Source organism: Pezoporus wallicus, unplaced genomic scaffold (genome assembly GCF_028554395.1).
Source record: "Pezoporus wallicus isolate ANWC-B61680 ecotype Strahan unplaced genomic scaffold, APGP_CSIRO_Pwel_v1 contig_10769, whole genome shotgun sequence".
Taxonomy (NCBI): Eukaryota; Metazoa; Chordata; class Aves; order Psittaciformes; family Psittacidae; genus Pezoporus; species Pezoporus wallicus.
The window spans coordinates 1,145,096-1,172,843 of record NW_026635715.1 but is presented as its reverse complement, the minus strand read 5'-3'; the positions used below and the strand labels follow the sequence as shown (position 1 = coordinate 1,172,843).

Here is a 27,748-nt window from a genome sequence, read left to right as displayed (position 1 = left end):
GGGAACTGGTGCAAGAGGCAGTATCATTCACACAACATTTCCCAAAGTCAATGTTTCCTCAAGCCAACGTGGAGCTGCTGAAACACCCTGCACTGAGCTGGGCAGATGGAAGCAGAACCAGCTGCTAGAGATGGTGCAGCTCGTACAGTTCCTCCTCCCCAGCAACGTGCCCCCAGACCTCACTTTGAAAGTATAATATCTATCCTGCAGATGTCTGTGCACACACACACAGATCTGAGCATCCCCGAGTCCAAATGACAAGCTGCATAGCTCTGTGCAAGCAGCTACGAAGGGTGTGAAGACATGTCATTGTTGGAAGACCCTGGTGTTCCTCACACCAAAAGCATGGGGGTTCAGAGGGAGATGTCCCATTTTCAAGCTCTCAGACTGCCCGTAGAGGCCAAGCAAGTCACAAAAACCACAGAACTCATTTTAAATCAAGATCTGCATTTGTTTTAGAGGAAAGAAAGAAAAGCCATGGCTGAGTTTGGAGGGAATGTTGTCAGCTTTGTAGGAAGAAAAGAATCGTCTGGGCAGTGTTTGCTTCCTTGTCATCACAAGCTTTACAAAACTCCCTTGTATGCACATACAAAAATATACCTTATGCCAGTGAAACGAAGCAGCATTTAATGAGAACCAGAATGTGTTTTGGTTAATTTCCAGGTGATTGGCCTCTTATTAACAGATTGTTCTTGTAGATGAATGCAAATATTTACACAGGGACCCCATGGGCTCTGTGTCCATCTAGTCTGGTTTTTCCCCTCATAAACCTGTTCCTCGGGAATCCACAGCACTGGCACTCACTTAGGGAATGAGAGAAAACCCAGAGCAGGGTTTTCCACATCTTCATCACCCCAGACAGGATCACCCTCCGCACCAGAGAGTCTCGTCTCCACTTCTCTAAATCCCATTGGATTAAAGTATCAATCAAAAATTCCCCATCCCCGACTGCTGCACAGGGCTGCAGTGAGACTGAATATTCACTCTGGCATCTACTGCTTCCAATGGACTGTAGTGCCTCACACTAGACCATGTCACCCAAGGCTCTGTCCAGCCTGTCCTTGAACACTGCCAGGGATGGAGCATTCACCAGTTCTTTGGGCAAATGAGGGCCTCACCACCCTCACAGGGAAGAACTTCTTCCTCATCTCTAATCTGAACTTCCCTTAAATTTAAGCCCATCACCCCTTGTCCCATCGCTACAGTGATATATGCTGCTATCGTATCCACCAACCAGATGAATTCCTAACATATCAAAGCCAGAAGCAAAATGACACCTTAATATAGATCAGGAGAACAAGACCACTTCAGTGGCGCAAAGCTCAACTTTCTAACCCTAACAGACTTCTGGAATTTGTTTCTAATAGCTAATGAATTAAGAATCAGCCAATTATGTGTACCTTTATTACGATGATTCTAATGAAATAAAGTGTGAACTTCTGTTTAAATGGAAATGAGCTCACACTGCTGAGCAGAGACACTTCTAAAATATCTTTTGGCACTTCACAACTGAGCTCATCAGGGTTTTGAGTTGGAATGGCATTAAAGCAATGATATGGAGGTTGAATACGAAAGATTTCCAGGCAAATAAATGTTTTTCAAAGCATGGTCCCACACCCCTAGCAAAAAAGTTGGATCTATCCTTGTGCATAGTCATGCAGGAACTCTGAGATCATATTCCTTCTGCTTAACGCTTAGGGCTCAACAGCAATTAGTTAGGCTTCAAACTGTTTATTTGGTGATATTTAAAAAGAATTTAAATGCATTTGGCAAGAAAAAATGGACCAAGATTTTCATTAACACTTCCAATTTTGTTTTTTTTTTTTCTTTAAAAGCAGGTTACTTTCTTCTAAGATGTTAAAACAACAGCCATTAAACCTGCAGAGAACCTACATCCAGAAATCACTTGTGTGCCTCCTGCTTTGCAAAGCCTCAAGAGGAAGAATGCTTCAAAAAATCCCACTGACGATGAACTGACTAAACAGCTAAGAGAGCACAAAACCCCTCAGTGTTTGAAAGAAGCAAGAAATCCTCTGGTCAAAGATCACAACCAGCTATATACATCGGAATGTTTGATTAAGTGGCTACTTTAAAAGAACCGAACAAAACAACCTTAAAACTAACATCTTTTGGCTAAATGGATTCTCGCCCACATTCACCTCTCCTCCTGACCAAGCCTTATCAGCGTGAGAAATAATAGGAGGTGTTTATGAGAGTCCTGACACCCTGATTTTTGTCCAGCTGCTTTGGTTACATCTCACACGCCTCACACGTGGATTCACAATGGGCTCCCCGCTGCCATGTCCCAGAGAACCAACCAGGTTTTGCAAAACACCATCTACAAAGCACAGCACTAAAGCAGCAACTCTTTCTTGACAGGGCTACTAAAAACAAACCAAAACGACCTCTACCTTAACACGAAGCCCACCTCCATTATCCATAACAAGCTGGTTTTGCTGTGTCCAAGGACTGCCTGCTAAAACTGCTATAGAAGCACCGGGTGTTATAATAAGACTTCTCTCTCTACCTTACCCTCAATCTGCTAAACAATGTTTGTAGATGAGGCAAGTCTGGAATTGCCTCCAGCGTCTTTAGGAAAGGTTAAAAAGATATATATATATATAAAGACAAGAAATCTATTACAGGGCCAGCATTCCTGCTTTATGCCTGAGCATTCGCAGGCAAACAAAAAGAATAGCTACAGGCCTTGACAGGAATGGAGCCAACCATTTACTGGTGTAGGTCTGGTTTATGACTGCTGTCACTGCAGACACCACTCACTGGCTGTAGGCAGCAGATAGCAGAGGCTGTCTTTCATCTGCTCAGCAGCTGAACAGGGCAGTTATGTCAGGACAAGTATAAAACAGTGGGGGACAGGCTCAGAAAAGGTGTTGCATGAGGTTTCTGCATGCCCCTGAAGGGACAGCTCCAGTCATGTCTTGTTAACAAGGGGAACGCGGAGATCACCTGTTAATGGAAGAAACAGCGAGGCCAGGTTTGGAGGAAGAGTTCCTGTCTTTAAATAGACCAATTGACATAGTGGGGAACACCCAGATGAGCTTCCAGCCACATCAGCCCCGTTGCAAGTCAATAACACTACAACTTCTGCAAGAGCAAGTCATTAAATTGTCGGGGCGGGCAAATGAGGCACAGCAGGACAGAACTCCGCTGCGGCTTGATGTGAAGGGGCAGGTAGCTATGGGATCTGCTGCTCGCCCCTTGCTTTGCACAGAAGCCTGCAGAGCAGCAATCCTCCCTGCATGCTTCCTTTTGTTTGCAGCCTGTGCTCTGGGCGCATGGGGTGTGCCCCGCTGCAGGCGACAGGATGTGGTCCCACACCTCCTGTGCACTCTGCCTACTGGTGCGCAACATAGAGCACCCTGAGGGCTCAGAAACCCTGCAGAGAAACACGCCATGAAGGTTGCTAAGATTTCCCCCCAGCTCCTCCACCACCTCTTTAGCTGACCACGAGCTACCCAGGAGATTCTCCTCTCTGCTTCCAGGTTGCAGCAAGTGAAGAGCATCTCTCTGCACACCTCTCTGCACACCTCCCGGCACCCCTGCTGCATCACCCATGGCTCCTCCATCGTGCTGGGCTGCACACCAGAAGGTGGTGCTGCAAGAATGGTGTAGAACCGATTGCCTGACCTGAGCTGGGGTGGAAGATGCTGAATCATCCTTCAGGCTTTGTGAGGCCTCACTGCCTACCAGACCTGCTCACCTGAAACCAAGAGGGTCCAAAGCTGAAGGAACCCAAGCAATTAATTGGCCATTTGGGTAGAAGCCCTCTTCTGAGAAACATGAAATTATGACCTTGGTTTTCTGCTTTGCAAAATGCTCCTCTTTGAGCCTTTTGCATTCATTCATGAACAACAGGATTATGGGGGAGGAAAGCCATAAACATGGCCCCGCTTTGGTTGCGGAGAGAGGATGCTTGGGCACACAAGTAGCAATGTGACCACACCCCCAAAATGACAGAAACATGCCTTTTTTGATTCCGTTTCTCCTAAAAGTCAGTTTGGAAGATGCTGTTCCTGCTCACAGCCAAAGGATGTGGCATTCTTACAACCAAAACTGGAGTTTAAGAGAAGGGTCCCCAGAAATACCACTAATAATAAAAAATATTGTTTAAAACAAGAGGGAAGTTGAAGCTTGGATGCAAAAGTGTTAAATTAAAACTATATGAAGTGCATGATAGATGCACAAGAGTTTGTTTTCACAGTGAGCTGTTGCACAGCTCACAAACCAAATACTATGACCTGCAGGGGCTTGAGGGCTCCATGGGCTATTCTGTGGTGCCACATCCTAACACCAATGACCTGGTGTGCAGTTAGACCAGCATTTGACTTGGCAGTTCCTATTCTTAGCCCGAGACTGAACATCAAACAGCATTCATGCTCACATTTGGGGGGTACTGCAAGATACAGGATTGCAGGGAAACAGACTGTAGTCAAGGCCCTTGATATTTCAGAGTAAGCATTTCCAGGAAGATTAAAAGGGTCTTCAGAGATCCTCAGATGTTAAGACCAGAAGACAGCATGATAAATGATAAAGCCTGACCTCCTGCTAAACACAGGCTGCAGAACCTCTCAGACATTTCTACATCAAGCTTATTACTTGCCCTTGAGCTCCAGTATCTCTCAAGAAAACAGAAAACAGTCTTGATTTAAAGACTACAAATGGTGGTAGAAGCAGCAGTGCTCACCTAAGATGTTCCAGTGATTGATTTCTTCTAAGATTCTGTTCCTTTTTTCTATGCTTCCTTGTCAAGGTTCATTGCCTAAACTTCAATGAGAAATACCCCGACTATCACGAGCCAAGAACGCATCTTTGTGGGCCCTTCCTAAAACCAGCCATAGATGTTGTAATTCCCCACCTACAATTACTATTTGAGATCTATTTGGGGTAAGAGAAACATATTTTAAATTTTAGACCTTACACAAACCAAAACACAGCGGGTTCTTGGAAACGTGCCTCTTCTCAATCAGCCTCCAATACATCTTACACAAACTTGCTGGCTGCAACTGGTTTTGAGGGCTGCAGAGGCTGACTGTGACACTGTGGGAGCCAGAAACCATCACTGTTTTCTCTGGTCCTGGAGACACTACGGTGCTGAAAGTCAAAGGGGAATAAGAAAGGCATACTTCTATCCTTTGCAAGCTAGTTGACATTCCACTACCCACATCTGGCTATCCACCAATGACAAAATTCATAGTGGTTTTCTTTTTTTGTAGCACCAAGATTTTTTAAATGTTATTCTTAAATACTGAAAACAAGGGGAAAAAAAAGAAGAAAAAAAAAGGATTATTTTATTGTTAGCAATGACAGGGCTTCATAACCACAGAGTGCAGAGCACCCAAGACTCAAAGTTCAACACAACGCAACCATCAGCCTCTGCATCTTGGCTCCCCAGTGCCCAGCTGGAGGACTGGGTATGCGGGCTGTTGCTTTTAAAGCTCTGTTCCAGTTCCTTAAAGCAACAATAAATCTGCAGGCCTATTATAGATATTTAAAAAGTAAACCTAAGAGGGAAGCAGATTTGGTAGCTGCTCCATCTGGCTGGCACATTGAACCGAGCTGAGCTGCACTCCGTGGTTCAGGAGAGACTCAAAGCAAGGTCAGACATTAAGACCAGCTCCAGAGCTGCTTCCCCCAGCAGCACGGAGGAACTGGTTTACTAGAAGACACTGTATAAATATTTTGGTGAGCTGCAAAAGGAGGAAGCTTCCCCAGCCCCGGGCTGACTCGTGTCACAATGAGTTCCCAGGCACAATGCTCAATGAATGCCATTATATGAAAGGGTGTTTATTTCCCATTGCCAGAACACACAATCCCGTGTCTTACCCGACGGCCCTGCAGGCTGCCACGGAGAAACTCCTCTCCAAAAGAGAATGGGATGTTTATGTTGGGATTAACACTTTGGCGGCAGCAATGGGACTTCCCCCAGTCCCTGCACTGCTTCAGCCCCTGACCAAGCAGCACTGGGGGCACAAACGTTACCACTGACACTCCCCCATATCCAGTGAGCTAATTAAACCTCTTCATTCCAGCACAGACAGGGGAGATCGGGGCTTTTCCCACTTGTTTCATTATCTCACCCGCTCACTGGCTTTGATGCTCTGAAGATGATCTTGTTCCCACCACCGAGGGCAACGCAAGGAACAAACTTGTCTGAAAGAGCTGCACTGTAGTGCTGGGCAGATCTAATCAGCAGTTGAAGGGGGTTTATTTCCCTGGGGTATTTCATTTGCACTCCAATTGTCATTTCCTTAATGAAGACAGATGAAGGAAACACCAGGTTAAGAAGCCCGTATCCTTGCAAGTAAAAACAATACGCCTCTGCTCAGCCCCAGCAAAGGTCCTGCCTTGCACGCTTTTGCTTTGATAACAATTGGGATTTTCTTTAACTGTTTCTGCACTGGGGTCACTCCTGTCTTTGAGGCAGCCATTCCTGAAATGCACAGTAAATAAAATCAGAATTAGGCCTAATGTGACCCTCTGCTCCCATCCCTACTGCCAGTTTGAAACAACACATTTCTAACAGCTTGGTTTAGCCCGGGATCCCAAGTGCAACACCAGCGAACCCTAGACAGCACCACAAAAATAGAAGTGCATCGTTCCTGTATTACAGCTGAAACACAGAATCCTGGAGAAGTGTTGCAAGACAAGCCTGTATCAGAGCTTAGCCCAGACGTCCTGTTTTGCCTCCCTTCATCATGATAAGCTTCTCTTTTTCCATTCGAAAGAACCATGCTTTAAGCAAGCAATATTTTCCTCCCACTTCCTATGCTGCAATCTTTCCCTTGAATTGGGTGGTGGATCCTCATCACTTCTTCCAGGAAGACAAGAGGATCACCACTTCATTGCAACGTACTGCAGGTTAATGCCACCATAGAAAGCTCTAGGAAGCATGAGGTTTTGAGGGTTCAGAGCTCTGAAATTCATATGAGAAGGAGAGAAGGTGGAAGATTACAGACTAGCACCCAATTCTCTGACACCAAGAGGGCTTTGACCTCAAAGAGAACAGGATCTGACTGTGGGTTTATGTACATCATCATACAACTTGCATTACTTTGATCTGCTTTCCTGTTGTTTAGCAGCGAGACGTGCACATCTCCACATGGCCAGGAGTTCTTGGCCATTTGTGGTACACAAGGATACCAGTACAGTCATCACTTTAAGTAAAAGCTCTCCTTTGTGTCTTCCCAGCAAGGAAGCTCTTTCCCCCGAGATGTTGGGATATTCTTTGACAGTGCGGGAAGGCAGAGTCATCTTCTGCTCTCTAGATACTTCTGTAATGCCCTGCTCCACCTCCTCACCCAGTATCTCTGGCTCTTCTACTTCTTCCCTGTAGCTCTGAGCACCTGCAACAAGTTTTAAATCTCCACTTTATTTCCCAGAGGAGCCATCTCATTCTGCATTACTTCCCTTAGTCATTATTTCTCATTTGATGTGACAATGCATCCATTCTCCAAAGCACTTCGGGACACTGTCCACATACAGAATGTGCTGTATTAGCTACCAGACACCTCCAGAAGAAAAAACTGGTCCAGAGTTTAATGTGACATTTCAGCCTTAGGGGCAAAGCCAGCGACCATAGAGCTAATCAGAAAAGTCCTCATGGCCACGTAGACCTTTCTGTACGATCAGCAACTCACCTCTGTTGTTTCACCCCAGGGTGAAGGTAGGAAAGGTCAACTCTCTATGAATCATTCCCTAAGAAAACATCCCCAATTAAAATATAAACCATTGCTGCCACAACACCAGCTTCATTTTTAGAAGCAGCTTAAAATAGAGTGCGTGTTACCGTGTGAAAAACCATCTCCTCTCTGCTTTGGTTAAGGATGACATAAAAGCAACGATACACCCTCCTCTGTGGAGAGGCACTTCACACCCTGCACCAGGATCACTGCACACCACCAAGCTAAGAGAACAGACTGAAAACAAAAGGAGGGGGGGGGAAGTACAAAATGGATCTTAACACCTCAATGAGATACCAGGATTAAGGACAGGAATGTAAAGGGATGAGACAATGAAGATTTTGGAAATAAAGGCATATTTCCCCCTAAAAAGTGAAAAGAAAGAGCTGTTGGGAAAGGGTTTTGGTTTCTGATAGCCAACCCTGGGTCTGAAACGGATGCTGATGCAATGTGAACTCTTGGTTGCTGCTCTGAAACCATGCAAAGACTTGACATATCCTGATCTGGCAGTGCAGTACACTCTTCTGCACCAGCAAAGTAATGGAAAAGGAAAGGAAAACAGCCCTTGGCAGCAGGGTGCATCACTGCACCAACACCATAGGGTGCCTGTCCCTTGAAATAGGCTCCAGTTGACACAAGGACTTGAGAGGACATCCAATCCTCAGGTATCCACCAGAAACCATTGCAGATAATGAAATCTGTGCCAAGAGCAAATACTTTTCCACAGTTCCTAAAAGGGGCCTGTAGGAAAGATGGGGAGGTACTTCTTAGCAGGGCCCGTTGTGAAAGGATAAGGAGTGATGGGTTTACACTAAAAGGGAAGATTCAGGCTGGATGTGAGGAAAAACTAGTTGAGGATGTCCCTGCCCATTGCAGAGGGTTTGGACTAGGTGGCCTTTGAAGGTCCCTTCCTACCCAAACTATTCTATGATTTAACTGATAAAGATGTAGAGTAATGGTCATAGCATCCACACAGGAAAAATCTTCTGGTCTTTCAGACTTGCAAAACTCAAAGCCATCTTAATATTTTGATTGAAGCTTTCAAGGAATAAATATGAGAATAGAGGGATGAATCTGATGGAAAATTACCTCCTCTGACAGCTACTGTTCTCCAACCTTCGCTATACGCGGATACATATGGGCAGGGACATATGCAAAGCCATACAGTTTTGTTTAGTGAAAATCAGAACAGCTTTTCAGAAATGGAAAACAGTAAGGGGGGAAAAAACAGGGAAAAAAGTGATGGGAAAAGTCAGTGGCATATGCAAGTGAGAAAAGATATGGCTTCTGGTGGGACTCAAGTGGAAAATTACAGAGGGACTGCTCCAGAGAGGGAAAGCCAAGTGTGGGATGGGGCAAGGGTGCTCTGCAGATAAGGGGTTTGGCCATACCAGAGGATCAGGAGCAGAAATAGGCTGTGCCTGAGGGGAAATTTGGGACCATCCTCAAAAAAGAAGCTGTGAGAAGAAACCCCCCCAGCACAGGGGTAGCTGGGTCAACTCCAGATGGGCAATATGGGAAAGGTGACAGGAGATGGATTTGCTGACAACACAACATGCAAGAGGAGATGGAGAACTAACGGCTGGCTCTAAATGCTGGATACAACACAATTCTCCCTGAAAGCCCAAGCAGCCTGAGATTTAGACACTGCCCCATGTGAAACAAGCCAAAACTACTGCTAAAACTCATCAAGATTTCACACAAAACTCCTTAGATGCGCTTTTATTTCACATAATTAAAAGCCAGATGGCTAAATTAATCCTAATTAATGTGATTAGGATTATTGCAGTGGTAGGAATCATTTACTGGTATCAGAAGCTTTTTTTCCCTTCTCTCCAGAAAGAATTCCCTTTGTGCACCTGCTTATAACACCACCATACTAGATAGCACATCCAAAATGCAATTCCATTACGGTCAGGAAAGATTTCATGCACTCAGTGAAATGCAATGAATAAATACAAAATCATTCACATTATGTACTCTCTACAGGGATATTTAAGGCTTTTTCCTCCAAAGTAAATCAGTTTTATGTAGTTGAAGTCCTTGAAAATATCAAGTTGCAAGTTTTTGTTCACAGCACTTCATTTCTTCTCAAATTCTTGGAACTTTGGTAAAGACACACAGGTCACAGAGGAGGGGATGAGAAGTAGCATTTCTCATGCAGCTCACTCTATGAGCCCAACGCAATACTGGCACCCTGTGCCTCAGTTTACCCCTCTGCAACATGGGAACAGTATTTCTGACCCTATGGCAGAGGTGCTGGAAATCCTAATTCACCGTCAAAGCTCTGAATTCCAAGGAGAATGGCAGGTAGAAGTTATGTTTTCCCATTTAAGCTTTAATTTCCAGAAACAGCAAATGTCACAGAGCAGACGAGGTTTGAAACAGAGCGCTGTTCTGAAAAACATTTATACCTTTAGGTGCAGCTACCAACAAACCCCAGCTTCACACTCCTCTTTAAGAGGAAAACCAAGAAACTAATTCTCATTTGAGTTCATTTGCAACTCATTTCCTTTGGGCTCCATCCACCGGTTTTGTTTCCATATCTTATTTGTTCAGCAGTGACAGGGACATAAGCAGTGGCTGTCCACTGTATTTTTGGTCTCTGTGGGCAGCAGCTGGCTCTCCCCCCTGCATTATATATATGAGCTTGGTCTATAAAGCTGCATTTATCAGACCCCATGGAAATTCCTAAATCTCGGAATACTACACCTTTTGCCATCTGCACCAAAATGAACCTATGTAATAGTCCACTGGCACAGAAACACAGTGTTTGAGCCAGAGGGTGAAAATGCAAGCAAAGGACATAGACATCAACTGGGACATAGCCTTGCTGCCATCCACAGCAAGTCCAACACACCCCCACCATCACCCACAACTGCCTCCTTGGCTAGTAAGGCATGAAACAAACTGCATTTGCTTTCCTTCCCTCTGGATCTCAGCCCCAAACACTCTTCGTGAAAGAAGTATTTGCAAAAGGGACACTACAGGATGTGAACAGGAGGTGGGTTTTCCATTGAGAACAAAGGCAAAAAGAAAACTGCAACAAATAGATGGGGAAAAGTTGCCTATTTTCGAAGGAAGCACAGCTTCTACTCTTTCAAACTAGAGAAAAGGTAGAGTCACCCTGTTAATTATGCAAGGTGCTGCCATAAAGGCCAGGTTGGACACAGGGGCTTGGAGCAAGCTGCTCTAGCAGAAGGTGTCCCTGCCCGCGGCAGGGGTTGGAACTGGATGAGCTTTAAGGCCCCTTCTAATCCAAACCAGGCTGGGATTCCATGACTCTACAGCAAATTTCTCACTACAAATCTTCAAGAGGGCTGATGAAATCTCTTGCTTTTGGACACAAACCTCATCATCCCAGGGAGCTGCTTTGACTTTTGTACCTTTTGCAAGGCAAATGCATCATTGCAGGATGCTGCCACAATGTGCACTGCCAAAGGAAAAGACGCATTGAGGGGGTGCCCAAGGTGTCCTAGCTCTTGCACAATTTGGTATCTTTAAGATTGATTTGAATGATGGAACACAGAATGCTTACTACAATTGCTGCTGATACCAGGCTGGGACAGGCTGAAAGTACTTCGGAGGCCAGGATTAGGATTCAAAATGATCTTGATAAATTGTAGAAATGGTCTGGAAAAAAACAAGGAGAAAGACAATTCAGAAACGATGGATGAGCAGTGCTAAGACAGGAATCACCAATGGCAAGGGAAATGATTATTATCAGCTCACAAAGTTGGGGTTTTCCGGGGGGAAAAGGATCTCAGGATCACCACAGATCACAAACTGAACAGGAGCTGAACACAGTCACGTTACTGCAATAAAACCAAACGTCTCGCTGCAATACAGAGGTGAACTTTTCACCAAGGAACTTCTCATTTACGTAGCACAACTGGAGTTCTGATATCGGACACCACATTTCCATAAAGCTCTGGAGAAAGTCCCAGTGCAGGCAGCGAGAATGATCACAGATTGAGAAAGCACAGCCTGGAAAAATCAGTGAAACAAAATCACATTCATCTGGACTAAAGAGTAAAGACAACAGGGAGGCATCAGAATGGTCTTCAAACATATCAACAGGGTCACAGGAGAAACAAATAAACTATCCTCTTGGCTTGTCAAGAGTAGCACTTGATGTCATAGTCTTAAACTGCACCAGGGAACACACGTTAGACACTAGGAAGTTTCCTGACTAAGGGAAGAAGTACATTACAACAGTTGAAGCCCCATCCACCACATGATCCACACAGCAAACCCATCTTTCCCCACTGCTGTCTATGCAGACCAGGTAGGGGAAAGAGTATTATTATGTCAGGATTATGGAGAAGAAAGAGACCTGAAGAGACCAAGTCGTGTGTCAATGCCTACAGAGGATCTGCCACAATAAAAGAAAAGCCCTGTCCAGTGGTGTAATCTCTGCTTAGGGATATATTAAAGTATATTCAGCAGAGGTCTCACTCAGCTATTTGCAGATTCACTGCTTGTGTCAGTACATAATAGGATCTCAGAACAGTTTTACTCTGCCTTCCCATGACATGCAAAATCCCCATTAGCAGGTGAAAGACTGCAACAGCAATGCTCACAGCACTAATTTCTCATTAGAAGTAACCTGCCCAGAATACCGATGGGGCTGGAGGGCAGGAGTGTGATGGCTGAGGAGTGAGAGCAAATACTGCTAGCAATTTCCACTGAGTGCAAAAACAGATGTGTAATAAGGTGCTGTCCCAGTCTGGCAGGATGCTGATGCTACAGCGAGGGCTGCAACAGGCACCTCACCTGGGCTGGCAAAGGGTCTCACACCTTCCTTTGAGAGGCACAGGGAGAGCGTGGTCCAGGCACAGTCTTCCCTCTGCACTCCCAGTGAACAGGCAGCCTCTGCTACCTCCTGAAATCTTCACCAATGCTCTCAAGAGACCACAGCAGGGCTCACTGAAGCATCGTCAAGCCCTGGCTGCCACCTGGCTACAGACAAGTTAGGAAAACTCAGGGCTAGAACAGGTACTACAGATGCTTTCATCAGAAGTGAATTTTCATTTCAATAGGAAGATAATAATAATAATAGTAATAAAAGCAGTAACAGTAAAGAGAGTATTTCAGAAGCAGACAGTGATGCTACCCAGTGCAAAACTGCCCTGGCTTTAGCAGAGTATTACTGCTGTATCACTCCTCTACCACCAAGGCTTCTTCAGAGCATCTCTAATCACAGCAGCTGAAACGCCAGTGGGAGTAAATGCTGGCCTTTCCCCCTTGCTGGTGCATAAACATCTCAACAGATTTCCTTTATGCTGTCTTTGACAAACTGAAGCTCCAGCCTTTACTCCAATTTAGTTCAGGAGCATCTTATGAAATAGGAGGCAGATTTCTGTTGATAAGTAACATCAATCTTAACGGGGGGGGGGGGGGCATCTGTCCCTTCTCGATTTTGAACAGAGAATACCAGATTGAAAGGGAAAAGGGAGGAGGGTGGAAGCAGCTGTCCAGGCACTTGAGATAAAGCAGCTGTTATCGCCCTCTCCAATGAGGATGTGTGCTCTATCTCCAAGCAATGACTGTGAAAGCAGTTTGAACACAGGTTACAAATTCATATCCCAGCCAAGCTGTGCTCACTAAAGCAGAGGAGGGTCATTGCTCCTGTGACGTTACATTATGGGGTGGTACTATCAGCTACACTGGGCAGCCCACTGCTCCAGCCATCCTCTTCAGGCAGGGAGGGGCCTTGCTGCTTCTTCTTTTTTGTTGTATAAAAGCTTGCAAAACCATTTAGATGAAAAATCTCCATTTCAGGTTGAAAACAACTTTGTAAATCACACAACTCGTCTAGCACAGTGACACCTGGCACATCTCCTTTGCAATGACTGTGGACAGGGCTAAGAAAATTGAGGCTGTTCAGCCTGGAGAAGAGAAGCTGTGTGGAGACCTCAGAGCAGCTTCCAGTGTCTGAAGGAGGCTACAAGGATGCTGAAGAAGGGCTCTTCATCAGGGACTGTAGCAATAGGACAAGAGGTGATGGGTTTAAACTTAAACAGGGGAGACTTAGGTGCTGCATCCCAAGCAGACCTGCAGGATAAGAAACAGCTATTTAAATGAGCAACTGAAAGCATCCAGGGTCTTGATTCAGCAGCTGAGAACAGGTACCAGCAAAGCTGCCGATCTCAGGAGGTAACAGCACTGAGGGACTACATTTCTGTAGTGGGTATTTACCCGCTAGGAAGAAGAAAAATCAGATCCACCACTGATGTGCTATTTCACCCTGCTGACAGGAAAGAGCTGGAAACAGCCATTGCTTCTGAGCTTAATTACATCAAATCTTCTGCGGGTGAGGGAAAAGAGTACTTCATGAGCCAAACCCCAAAAAGTTAATATATTATACTGCAGCAAGAACATAGCATCTTCAAAGCTTTCCCTCCCCACACCCTCAAGTGTGAAATCAGAGCTACTTTTTTTTCTCAGTAATGCTTTTTGCTCATTTCCTGCCTGGCCTCATACTCATATAACAATGAATCAGGATTAATTAACATCAATGTCAAGATTAAGATCATGCCTAACCAGGACTTTCTTGTCATCTTCTAGGGAATTAAACTAAAGCCACATCATGACGGGCTGACCACACAGCCAGGCTGGGCTACCTCTGTTGACCCATGGGGAGCTGGTGCTTCCAGGTGAAAGCAGCTTCCCTTTAGCACAGATCTCTTGCTTTGGGGAAACAGACAACCTCCCCAAGCTGGTTCTTTGTTTCCCATGAACCTCTCCTAAACCAACCATCACCATTTATTTTCACATTCCCAGGCAGGAAGCAAGAAGCCATGCAGAAGCCAGCAGCTGTGGTCTGAGGTGATCAAGATACACTTTTAGCATAAGATACTGCAAGTCATAAGCTAGTATAGAAAGGAAAAACAAGTCCAGCAGTCTGTGGTGCTCTGAAATCAGACACGAGTAGCTGAGAAGAAAACTTCCCTAGATTCTCCTCCAAATATGCACTTTGGACCTTTATCAGGCTCTATATTCCATGTTTGAGCAACCTCCTCTAGTGGAAGGTGTCCCTGCCTATGCAGGCGGTTGGAACTGGATGAGCTTTCAAGTCCTTTCCTATCCAAACCAGTCTGGGATTCTATGATATTCTCTTAAGGTTGATTACTATCAATTAAGCTATGAACTTCTAGACAGCTTTTTGTATGACGAAGGAGACCAGAAGCTCTTGTCTTTCTCATCTGGGCAATTACTCATCAGGCATGAACTGGTTTGAACAGCAAGTTCAAACCAAGAGTTGCAGCAAAAAGGTGGTACGAAACCACCTCTCCAGCCCACACAATGCAGCAAATAGGTTCAGCATCACCACCACTGTGATGTCTTGATTCAAAGACCCTCAGGAAATCAGCAGCCCCCCCCCCCCTTTCCCAAGTTTTGGATACAAATTATAAACACAATGTTCTTAACAGAACTCTGCTGTCAAGCATGACATAGTGTCTATGGCAGTCTCTACAGCTACTCATTCATCTTTCCTACAGCCCTATCAACAACGTACCAAGAATAACAGAAAAATTATTCACATGGCACATTTCTGGTGCTCCTTGGTTTTATTTTACTTCAGTATTGTAGAAGTTAAAAAGCATGGCCTGTGCCTTTAGAAATCATTAAGAGGAGCAAAGAGAGTCAGAAATACGGGGAAGTGACACTTCTGCAGAGCAAAAGTACTCTGCCAAACTAAGGGAAGTGGAGCGAGGCTATGAACTAAGACTGAACCAAGAGTTCATGGGGCTTAAGTTTAGGATGTAATCAGTTATAGAAAAGAGTGTAAGAAAGCAAACAGAACGCTTTGCAGAACGCTGGCCTCCATCCCTCAGCAGAAACCATCTTCTAGGCTGTTATTTCAGTAAAAAGTAAGATGGCCAAACATATGTCCTAATGACTCAGTAGGATAAAAACCTTTGCTTAATCAGTGCAAAATGAAGAGTTTCATTCTCCAACCTCCAAAATACAAATGCCCAGGCTCCTCCCAAGAGCGAGCAACCAGAAAGATCACACCACTCTTCTCACCCCATCAGCAGCGAGGGGAGAGATGACACCTCCTGCAGTTCCCTGCAGTGGTCTGTGGGCTCACACTGAGGTCCACAGCAGGAGCCAGAATCTTCGGAGGGTTGTAAGGCCTGATAAAGCTACCCTACAACAAGATGAGCTCCAACCGAAGCGCATCACCGCACTGCACGTACTGAAATGCCACAGTATTCTCATGTCCCCGGCCTTGAAGCTCCCACAGATGAGCAATTTCTATGCTACCACTCACTTCCTTCAACCTTTTCATCCAAAGGACAACACAAAAGCGTAACCTTGAGCACAGCACCCAAGACTAATTGTGATTTCTCAATTCCACTCATGGCACAGACTCAGTTTGTGGGGGGGGGTTGCCCTTATGGGAGAGGGAAAATAACAGCAGCAATTCTCTTCCGTGCACAAAAGTTCTGCTCTCCTTTTGCTGGATGACACACCAAAGAACCACAACTGCACAGCCCAAAGGAGGCAAACGGCTGATGCAAATGGAAAACAATGCAGCAAAAGGAAGCAATTCTGTAAGGCGATCACTTTGTTCTTTCAGGGGTTTTTTGGGGTACCTTCCTTCCATAGAAAGTTTCCATTACAGTTATTTAAATGAAACGCGTATTTTTGTCCTCAAACCCATAAGGTTACATAGCAGGAGGCCTGCTGAAAATCAGTATAACAATACATAGAATTGTGCACAGGTCCAGGTTCTTTGGTCAGAAACATAGAGGAAACACAAGGAATGCCCCAAGACAATTAGTGAGTTACCTGGAAAGGCTTCAAGATATCATTTGGTGAAGTCACTGCAGATGTTTTGGGGGTTGCAAAACTGCAAGCATGTGAAAAGCAAGAATCCAAAGGTACCTGCACAAGCCCATACACCTTCATGGGATGGGGCAAAATGGGGAAAGGGAAGAGCTGAATGAACATTTGGAAATCCCTCCACTAAGAGTCATCTCATCACTTGAAACATTGCAAGGCTGGAGAAACAACCTCACACTACTGGGTTGGAAACACTTTTACCAGGATGCAGATTCTCATTTTCTCCATATGGGGCTCCAGCAGCATTTCCTCAGACATGAAGGAAAACACCACCACAAAGAGGGGTGAAGCCTGGGTAAGAGCTTCAAACCTAAGTCTACACCTCCAAGTGATTTTCACTATGAGGGTGCTGAGGCGCTGGCACAGGGTGCCCAGAGAAGCTGTGGCTGCCCCATCCCTGGCAGTGTTCAAGGCCAGGTTGGACACAGGGGCTTGGAGCAACTTGGTCTGTTGGATGAGCTTTAAGGCCCCTTCCAACCCAAACCACTCTGTGAGTCTATGATTTTGGGATGTCTATGCCTTCCTCCAAGCCTACAGAGGGCTGAATATTCAAGCAGCTTTTGCTTCCTGGCACTGTGCAGCAATGCAGTGGCATGAACACAGCACATAAAAGACCATTTCTGCAGAAGATTTACAATCCACCTATAAACCCTCAAAAGGGGTTAAATAACATGCGTTTCTTGTGGGAAAATGACTCACAGGAAGGATGGCAACAATGCACTGCTATAAAATATTAAACATAATCGGTCTCTCTGCCCTGGACTGAAAGAGTAGAAACCAAGGGAAGCGGACCTGTGTTTTTCTCCTGGCTCTCAAAGTCACTAATGGCCCAGTGGGTCTGTGAGCAGATGTCCGCAGCGTACTGCAGGCACCGCAACTTACTTGCTGCAAATTATTGCCTGGCATTTAATTAACATTTGATGGTGGCGATTCCCATCAGCTTCTCCCCTCAGCACCGAACGGAACAGTCTGCAAAGTGGATCTTTGGGAGCAAATGAGCCCAGCTCATCAATAACGTACTGGAGCCCCAAAAGAGGAAAAGAAAGTGTGTGGTAAGAGGGTTCGGTGATCTGACGCAGGGGCCCCACGGTGCTGTTCCCGGCACTGATGCCTGCTCTGAACCAGCCTGAAGCTGGCTGTGGGGTGAGCCCAGCGCATGAATTGTGTTTTAATGCTTGGACTCATGAAGGGTCATGCAGCATCCCTTCAGGAATGGAGGATGGAAGAACCAGACTCAACAGTTCACTTGTCCAACTTGGGAGGAAAGCACTTTTACTACAAAAAGCTCTTCATGTGCTGTTTCATTTCCCACATCATGGAACAATCCCATGTTCCATGTGGCAGGATCTGTCCACATAATGAAGGCTCCTTAATAATTTGTGCCTTTTTTTTACCCCAAAACAATGAATGGCTTGCACCCATCATAGCAGTGGGAGGCATCAGGGAGCTGGATGGACTGACATACCCACTGCTTGTAGTGGATGAAGCAGAGGGACTGGATCTTCTCAATCCCAGTCTGCTGCTGCATGCACTCCACCATAGTTTGCAGAGTTTCAGCTAGGGTCTGGATGGAAGCAGAAGACCCATCTTTTCTCCTGTCCTGCACATTTTCCCAGTGGCCTCAATAAAATCCAGTAACTAAAAGCACAAGTTTAGGAGACTCCACAGTTCTGGGGCTTACACACAAGCTCCCAACTCTCCCGGAGATTCTGGAAAGGAGCAGGTGTGCAGAGGTCCCACAAGTGCTGCGGGCAGTAAAGGAAGAAGAAAATCCCATGAGTATCATGAGATATCTCCTGAGTCACGGACCCAGCGATCCCGAATCCACGAGCAAAACAATACAGCCAAGGAAGGAAACAGTCACATCCACAAAAGCTGATGCTTGACAGCACCAGATTATCCCAAACCTTAGTGACCTTCTACTAGTTGAGACCACCCTTAATCCTTCCAAAAAGACGGGGGAAAGCTAAAAAGCAAGACAAAGCATCCTCAGTTGCTTGTGTGCTTAGAAAAACTGCCCTCCTGATACCTGCAGACATCTGCTGGGAGCCCTGAGGCACAAGACCCAAGGAAAGCAGAGTTTTCATGTGACATGAGATGCTAAATACAACAATGCAACCCCTCTCTGTCCACAGCCAGAGGAAATAGAGGCTTACACGCACACCAGCTCCAGGGCCAGGATGGATTAACACTGTCATCTGCCTAACAGCTTGCAGTACTGGGGAAACACAGCTCTTAAATAAAGGCTTAAGACTCAGGGTCTCTGAAGACCTGAAGTACCCAGGGGCAAGGTAGATATTAGCTCCTCTCCCGAGTCTCAGAGGTTAGCACAGGCACTCCGGGCTGCTCTAAACAAAGCTGCGAACCTCCCTCCTAAAGGTATCTGCTGATGCTTTACCTCCCTGTGCAACTGCTCTGGAAAGTCAGGGGAGACAGAGCTGGAATGATGGATGCAAAATTAAAAGCTCAATAAATAATTAATTGCTGAGGTCATCAAATTGTACGGATCTGTCCATCTCACTCCCTGCTCTCCTGTTAATCAGAGGAGGCTCTGTTTCAATGGTGGGAGAAGCGGTCCTGGAAGAGCCATCATTTCTGCACACCGCTGCCATGAAGCTCGTACTGGGTGCTATACAAATCAATAGCCATAAATCATTCGCTGAAGGCTGTGAGGACTTTCAGAGTGTTAAGCAAACAGAATGCCTCCAGAGATCCCAAAATAAAGTGAGAGGCGACTTTGAGTAAATTATTCAGGTAATTATTAAAATGCAAAACATCAAATATGTATAGCATAGACAAAACCGCCCTTCCTCTTTCCGGTAGCAGCCTCTCCACAAATGCCAATGAAAAGGAGCACTCTGAAGCACCACAAATAAAATATATGGCAGACATGAAAGCTGGTGAACCCACCTCACCTCCTGGCTGTTATAATAACCCTTTGTTTTCCTCCTGTCCATGCGCTACCTCCCTGTGATGCGAAGCTCCCTGAAGCTGGGACCACGCAGCCAGCTTGCCCAATACCTGCAATTTCTGGTATGTGATGGAGATATTCTGATTATGGACAAGTGATTAATGATACTGAACAGGAACCTCCAGAACGACAGAAGTTTATCCCATGGGAGATGTGTTGCAAAGCTTGTTGCATCCTCCAGAGACAGGCTGCTGAGCAAGGTGAACTGATGTGATGGAGCATGTCAGGTCCTTGTGCCTCGAGAAGCAGCAAGGGCATAATCCAACCTCTGAACTGGGTTAGCTCAGCTCCTTGACAAGGAATAATGATACCCCCAGTATGTGAAGCACAGAGGAGAAATAAGGGGTTTATTCCTACATCAGAGAAGGAATTGGGGAAATTCAACCATTCAAACTGTAATTTAGTGAGGGTTAATAGTTGATGATTGCACAGAATGCCAGTTCTCCACAACCTCATGCAAGCACTCAGGACCAGTCTGCGCTGTGCTGCACCTATAAAATGAGTTTTTAAAGTTCCCCAGAAGCTCCTTCCCAATTCGTGAACAGTGTTGGCCCCACATCCATATAGAAATGTCATGTTATCTGGGAGGAATGCCATGCCAAGCACAGCCCATGCGTATCACTCTGGTACTAATACATTACAGGAAGAGAAGACAGCCCAGCACTGGTGGGGAGCTGCAGCAGTCGGATGAACATCCTCACTGCTCCCTTTGGACATGGGATGACAACAGCCTGGGGTGCACAGGCTGCATGGCATGGGAACAGCACACTCCAGCTGCACAAGGTCCTCTCCCTGCAGTAATTGACTGTATGCCTCTCTCCCCAGATCATACAATCCCAGCCTGGTTTGGGTAGGAAGGGGCCTTAAAGCCCATCCATTTCCAACCCCCTGCCCCAGAGCTGGATCAGGACTGCAGGGGGGGGGCCCAGAGCGCAGCAGAGGGGCAGGATCCCCTCCCTGAGCTGCTGCTCACGCTCTGGGGGTGCAGCCCAGCACATGGGGGGGGTTCTGGGTTCAAGCACTCACTGAAGCAGGGTCATGGGGAGCTTCTCCTCACCCAATACCCCCTGCATGTCAGCTGCACCTCACTGCACACGAAGCTGTGGCACAGAAACTCCGGTCTTTGTGGAGCAGCTCCTATCTGGGGGTGGCTCCTCCAGCAGCAGCAGGTCCAGGGGCTCTCCCACCACACTTCCCACCCTGTGCATACTGCATAGGAGATGCTCCCATATCTGGGCACCACGGCACATCATTATCCCAAATCCAGCCTCAGCCACGTGGTGAAGCCATGCCCATCTACTCTAACAGAGCCATTTGTTGCCACAATGGAGCAGGACACCCGTAAATAGGTCTAAAACCCCCTATCACCATATACATTCATCTGTAACTTCTCATATTTCTCTAAGATCATCTTCAGATTTCTTTCCTCTTCATAATAAAAGCTAACGGATGTTATTTTTTTTTCCTGAAGCACCATCATACAACACAGCACCAGAATTCAAGCACCAAAATTCCCCTTTTCCAGTATCCTGGGTGCTCTTCTCTGCCATTTCACTTCAGCTGTTTCTCAACTCCATCAGAAACACAGCCAAGGAAAATCTCCTAAATACACTGTTCCCAATTAAAGTGAGCCCTTATGAAACCAGTATCACAGCCACTTGCTTAATATATTTCTCCCTTGAAGAACTTCACAGTGTTTCCTTGATGAACCCCCAAGCATAACAGTTTCCACAGTGATTACAGAAAAAGCAGCAGCGCCAGAAATAACACCGTTCAATGGAAAACATCCCCTGCGCCTGCTCTCACACATGCACACACCCAGAGCGCAAACGGGCTCATTGGCACTGGGGACGGGTCCTCCCCGTGACAGCCCGAGCACCAAGTGGCCACCACGCTGCAAATGCAAGCAGAGATGGAATCAAAACATCACTTTTTAAGTGTTGGACATGGGCAGGTACCTTCTACACAGAGGCACGCACCAGCATACCCTTGAATAGAGATGGAAACCAGGCTATCCCAATGCCACATTCCAAAAGCAGCTTTCTTGAGTACAAGATGCAAATCATTTTACTCAGCAAGGGGGGACAGAATGACCCCTCCAGGTGCTCTGTCCTGTCCTGTGAAAGGCAATCCGAGTTCTGCCACCCACCTGGTGCAAAAGCAGGAAAGTACCAAGCACTGGAGCTTCTCTACATCACACCCCCCCGCTTCAACACTCACGTTCATTCAGTTATCTGAGGTCTGAGGCATGCAAAGCTGCAGTTCCCATTCACATGAAACTCTGGGTGTGTTTTCTGGGGGCTCCCACGCTGCTCTCCCCACTCGGGCCGTGGGAAGCCTGCTCTCAGTATGTGGGCAGATGGAGGCTGTGGCCATCTCCACTGCTGCTGGGACTGGACTGACATGGAATCATACAATCCCAGCCTGGTTTGGGTTGGAAGGGACCTTAAAGCTCCTCCAGCTCCAACCCCTGCCACGAGCAGGGACCCCTTCCACTAGAGCAGCTTGCTCCAAGCCCCTGTGTCCAACCTGGCCTTGAACACTGCCAGGGATGGGGCAGCCACAGCTTCTCTGGGCACCCTGTGCCAGTGCCCACTGCTCTAGTGGAAGGTGTCCTTGCCCATGGGATTGGAACTGGATGATCTTTAAGGTCCCTTCAAACTCAAACCATGCTGTGATGCTATGATTCCACATGACCAAATTACTGTTCACTCAGGAAGGTATCGCTCCAAGATGGACAAAATGGGTTCAGAAAGAAAAAAACCCAAATAAAAACTAGCCACCAGTGTCCAGCTTAGAGTCTTTCCTGACAAGTTTTGTGCTTGACATGACTGACACATCCACAACCAGAAGGCTCCCAGGACCAGCAAGAGACAACCCTGACTGCCAGCAGAGATTTCCAGCTGAGAAGAAGTGGGATTGGAGGCTTTCTGTTCTATTCCCAGACTTCATTTCTGCCTTTACACCTGTTTACTTAGAAAGATTTAACTGCTGGTTTAACATTTTGGCAATCCATTTCCAGGCTTCAGAATAAGATTGAATTCTGATGAATGCAAATACGAACGCAAAGTATTTGCTCACTTCGCAGCAAATCCCCATAGGTGGAAGATAGATCAAAACACAAAGGCAGCAGACCATGTCTATGGCAATGAGTTACAGGCAGGAGTGAAAAGCAGCTACATTCCATGGAGAACAGAAGGCAACCAAGTCCTCATCTGGGACTTTCCCTTAACTTCTTTAAAGACCTAAACCCTGCATAATGCATAATAAAACCAACACTGCAGGCGTTTTCTTCAGCACAGAGCTGCCTTAGGGTTATGAAAAAGTCCTTCACTTTGGCAGCAATGGTTTCAGCCTTCCTCACTCGCCTGAATGCAAACGGCGCCATTCAGAGCAGGTTTGCAAAAGCAGCAACGGTTTGGCTTTAATAAATGCTCCTTGAATTAAAAGGATTACCTTCGTAATGGTACAAACCACAGCAGTAAACTCATTAGACACCGAGTCATTACCGTAGGATGCTATCAGATGTGAAGATCCAGCCCGTGCTGCTGGCAGCTCTACTTGTATGATGTGAGGAAGATCTTAGGTGAGTCTTGGGTCTCTTTTACCCATTTGGGCAGCTTTCTGAGTGGCTGCTGGGCCATGGGTGCTCAAAAGCAATCACTTCCCCAGCCTAGAGCGCTCATGAACCCTAACAGCACATCTTTACCATAGTATGTTTGCAGAGGTATTTGTAGCCATTCATTCTAGTATAGAATATTATCTAAAATAGTATCAATGTACCTTTATTTAGCATTTTTCACAGTGGTGGAAAGAACTCGGTGGTGTTTTACAAGCTGCTGCGGAGGGAGTGTGGCAATGCTCCTGGGAGGGAGGGAGGGAGGGAGGGTATTTTTAACCCCATTTTACAGAAGTGGGAACTGAGGCACGCACTTTTCCACAGAAGGACATTGGCCAGAAACACTTGCAGGATAGCATCCAGCAGAGCTCCTCACTTCCAGAAGAAGCCTACGCTTATTCCAGGCTACAGTGGTCACCCTGCTGTGTCCCAGCCAGTTTCCTCATGTAAACAGTGGTGAAATAAGAGGGAAGAGTGGTTTATCTTTAGGTTTTGTTAATTTTAGCCTGAGAAAGTCATGAAGGAAATACCTGAGCGCTACGAGCAAGTTTGGGGCAGGCAGTTAAACACCCAGCTCAACTTCCAGCTCTGAAAAGCTTCACATTCTTCTGCAGGTATCTATAACTCTATTTTTGCACTGGGTTCTAGCCTGACCTCTCCTTGCACTGTTCTGTTCCAAAGTCAAGCACTCCAAGTCCTCAAAATGAAGGCATTTTTCTTTCAAACATGACCAAAACTGCATTTTCCCTTAAAAATGTGCAAAGACCCAACGCATTTCTGGTGGGTGCAAATACGCACAGGAACGCTTTGTCTTGCCCCTACCAGCCCTGACATCCCCCGCAACAGAAACCTCCCCTTTCAGACCAGCACTCCAGATGGGATGCCAAGAGATCTCAAATTGGAGTAATCCCTTAGCTGCTTTCGCATGTACAAACAATAACTGCTGTGAAGAGCTCTTCTAAGGAGAGCTGCTCCACAAACACCACACAATACTCATCATCCCCTCAAGGAACAGCCATCACCTCTCCATCCTTCCTCACACCCAGCCAGCTCATCACCCTTAACTTGCTCCTCGGCAGCTCATATAACCCGGTGTGCCTGTGCTGCCTCCATAGGAGTTTATCAGATTTACTCCCCTGTGGCAATAGGGTGGCAACTGCAAACCAGCCCGTTACAGAGTCACAGCACATCCCAGTGCTTTCCAAAACACGTGAACGTACTGGAACTTTGTTATTTTTCATTTCTATTCAACTCATTTGAGCCCCACCTCCAGTTTTCCTAGAGCTTTACATTAGTAAATCTCCCCAGAAGGCAACAAACCCCCCAAAAAACTGAATAAAGGGCAGGAAAGAACACAGGAAACCCGTAGGCAGCTATTTAAAGAGTAAGTGATGCCTCATGGAAAACTCTGGAACACTCTGCTGTTAGTGGCAAACCCTCTGCACCGGTCCCAGGTCACTCACTGCATCCCTGCAGTCCTCAGCGCCACAACACTGAATAGCAGGGAATGGGGAGAGCCTTTGCATCCAGCACCTTTTCCTGGGCATCTCCAAGCAGCTTGGGGCAGGAGGAACCAGCCAAAAGCCCAGGGTGTTCCTCCTGAACCCCCTGAAAGCTTCTAGAAGCCCCGAGTTTCACAACCTATTTTGTGAACCCCACTATCTAAATAACAACCACACATTCACCTTCACCAGATGAAAGGGATGGAGGCGGCAGATGCAGTGCGACACTGACCTCTATAGCATTAAACCCACAACTTATCTTGTTACTTTTGGGGTGCAGCAGCCCAGCCATAGACTTCTCTAGCTGGCTTTTTACCCCAAGACCTGAATCAGGAATACAAGCAGCTCACAACACCCCTTGTGTCCCTTTGTCATCACTGGCTCAGAGTTTGCTATAATACTGAGGATAGACAGGGGTATCAAGAGAATAATCATACAACTGAGGACAAAGGCCAGTCCATGTATTCCTGGGATTTAAATTCACTAGTAATTCTTATGAAAAGTGATAGAAGGTGGTTATAGAATTAAGAGTTTTGGCTGTTTTGTGCCTTTTGAGTTCTGTGAAGTGATGAACTGCCCTTGAGGAGAGACCACCTAAGCAATGCAGAAGCTGGATTTCAGTCTGGATGTAGGAGCGTGGCAGTAAAGAATCCAGGGAACCAGGTTTGCTGGGAAAAGGGCCAGGCTTAATTTCACTGGATTCTTCTGAGGTTTCCCCTCTACACTGCACCACCAAATGAGGGCTCAGCAAACCCCTCCATGTCCCAGTGCATCTGAGACCAACATTAGCAGAGAAACCCAAATCCTATGTCTGAATTCAGCCGGATCCAGCCAATTTCTGACACACTTCGCCTTCCTGCCTAAAATCTGTAGGTCTAATGGAGAAGCAGAAATAATTGAAACCCCACAGCCTCTCAGGGCTGCAAAGCCTGAATAATGGTTTAATGAGCAGGCGACCCTCCAAAGTCTGAGGAAGGAAGAAGGAAAGGTCTGGATAAGTGGCATGGAAAAGTCAACTTAGGATCTGGAGCTGCTGAAACCGAAAACCTCATTTGCATAAGAAAGATTTTCATATCATCAATGTATAATGAAGTTTCCCACCACGCTGAAGATGCTCTGCTCTGAGCTTGTGCCAGTGGCTGACCCCCCTGCTCGCTCCTACAGCCCCGCAAGGCTTTGTGCCTACGCGAGATGGTACACGGGTGTCAAGGCAATGAGGAACAAGCAGTCCATGCTTACAGCAAGTCCATTTTGGGAAGGTAGGAAAACTTGATCTCACTCATGTTTTCCTCTTAGCTATCCCCGCTCCAAAGTGGCTGAGCGCTTCCAGGAAGAAAAGCGTCCCCAGGATGAATTTTCCGTACAACTGGAAAAACAGAAGGGCTACAAAAACACCATTTAGATGCATTTAAACGGTTTAGATACCGTTCCTCTAAGGGAAAAGGCTTCTCAGAGGATTTCCACGTGGTTAAGGCTCAGGGATGACTCTGCTCATCTCACTGAGCTCTGACACTGGTTTCCTCACCTTACCCTCCTGCACGTGCAATCCCTGTTCACCTTCTCAGAAAGCTCAGAAGAGTGGGCAGTATGGAAGAATCAGTGCTACACGGGCTAGACACAGCCTGGACTTCCTAAGGAGGAGGGGTTGGGCTTGGTTCAGGGCTTTGCGAAGAAAATGAGGCTGTGTAGAGGATAAGGAAGATTTATTGCACATTTACTTTCAGCAAATGTTTTTTGAATGACTGAATAATCCCTTAGTCCCTTGAACACGGGCCCTCCCTGACACACAATGCGTCTTTTGATGCTCATTAAAAGGTTCACCTTATGCAGGCGTGTAATTAGAGCCCGGCAGGATAAAAATCTCCATTCTGATTACTGCACCGATTATAGGCACCGAGATCCCAGCTGACTGTGCAAAGCCGGCCTGGGAAAGCCCATTTTGTTGCATTCAAGTCCTAGCACAGCGGGAGCACTAATCACAACTGTCCTCATGCAAGGTGGTCTCGGCAGAGCCCAGGAGAGGGAGCACCAGTGAGAAACCGGAGCGGATTAACAAACCAAAGGTGGGAAGAATTCAGCAAAGTGTAATGGGCAGGATGGAAAACACAATATCCCTGCATCCCAACTGGCCCTACTGCCTGCCGAGCCCAGCAGAGCTATCAAGATCTACTAACAAGCAGCTTCTTTAAAGTCAGAGGCAATAACGTTGAATGTACATTTTAAATCAATCGCTTTCTTTTCCAGAGGGTTTTGGGGTTTTCCCCCCTCAGTTTGAACCCCTTTGCCGAGAAAGCAACCGCTTTAAAGTGCTTTAGGAACGGCGAGTCTGCTGAAACCCTTCCTGCATTCAACACGTGCAGCCAAATGTGGCCGTAAGTGATGCCGGGAGAGCTCCTCCGAGCTCGGAGCCAGCAGGAACCTCAGTGCGGAGGGGAGCCGGGGGGGGAAAGCCAGCTTTCCTAACGCAGAAGGAGCTACCCGATGGGGCCATGGGACTTTGCCAGTGACGTACGGCAAGGGAGTTCCCAGGAGCCCCTCATTAATGACCTGCCACCCAATCAAGAGGCCGGCGGCGGTGATTTCCCCAGGCGGGATACACTTCCCGGCTCTCTCCGATTCCTGCTCACCCACCCATGTCAGCGCTGCCTTATCCCCGCAGCTTTCTCAACAGCGCTTTTGTTGGGAACTTCAGGATAAATCTGGTTTGCGAGAGCGTTTCTGCAGGGACTCACCCCACCGGATCCCTCAGTAGTCCCCCACATCCGATCACGCTCACACACGCTGCAGACTGCCCCAGCTGAACACTGAGCTATTCTATTGACGGCTATTTTTCAGGAGCAAACTGCAAACATTTCTGAGTTTGCCTCCCCCCCCCCCGCCCCCTTTCCTCCACCCCAGCTGCAAGAACGTGCTTTTGCTCGGTCAGGAAAAGCAAATGAGCAGAGCCTGTGGTCCTGTCTCGCCTTTTTTCTGCCACTTATGAGGGCAAGGGGTGAAGGAACCTTGTCCCTTGTGCACTACGGAAGCTCCAAGAGGGACGTACGCGTTTCTGAAACATGATGTCTGACACAGAGAAATACGAAGTGCCCATTGTGTGTTA

At 46.6% G+C, this 27,748-nt stretch overlaps 1 protein-coding gene across 6 annotated transcripts in view; it reads right to left on the bottom strand.

Annotated features, from left to right (window-relative positions):
* The window catches only part of HIVEP3 (HIVEP zinc finger 3), a 243,092-nt gene that overhangs the window by 72,748 nt on the left and 142,596 nt on the right, over positions 1–27,748 (bottom strand). For 4 of the 6 annotated variants that reach the window (XM_057397884.1, XM_057397883.1, XM_057397888.1 and 1 more), the window contains one exon: positions 11,239–11,333. The exons of the other annotated variants lie outside the window; for them this stretch is intronic. The gene's annotated coding sequence lies outside the window, so the exon portion shown is untranslated. The remainder of the gene's footprint in view (positions 1–11,238; positions 11,334–27,748) is intronic. 6 annotated transcript variants of the gene reach the window in all.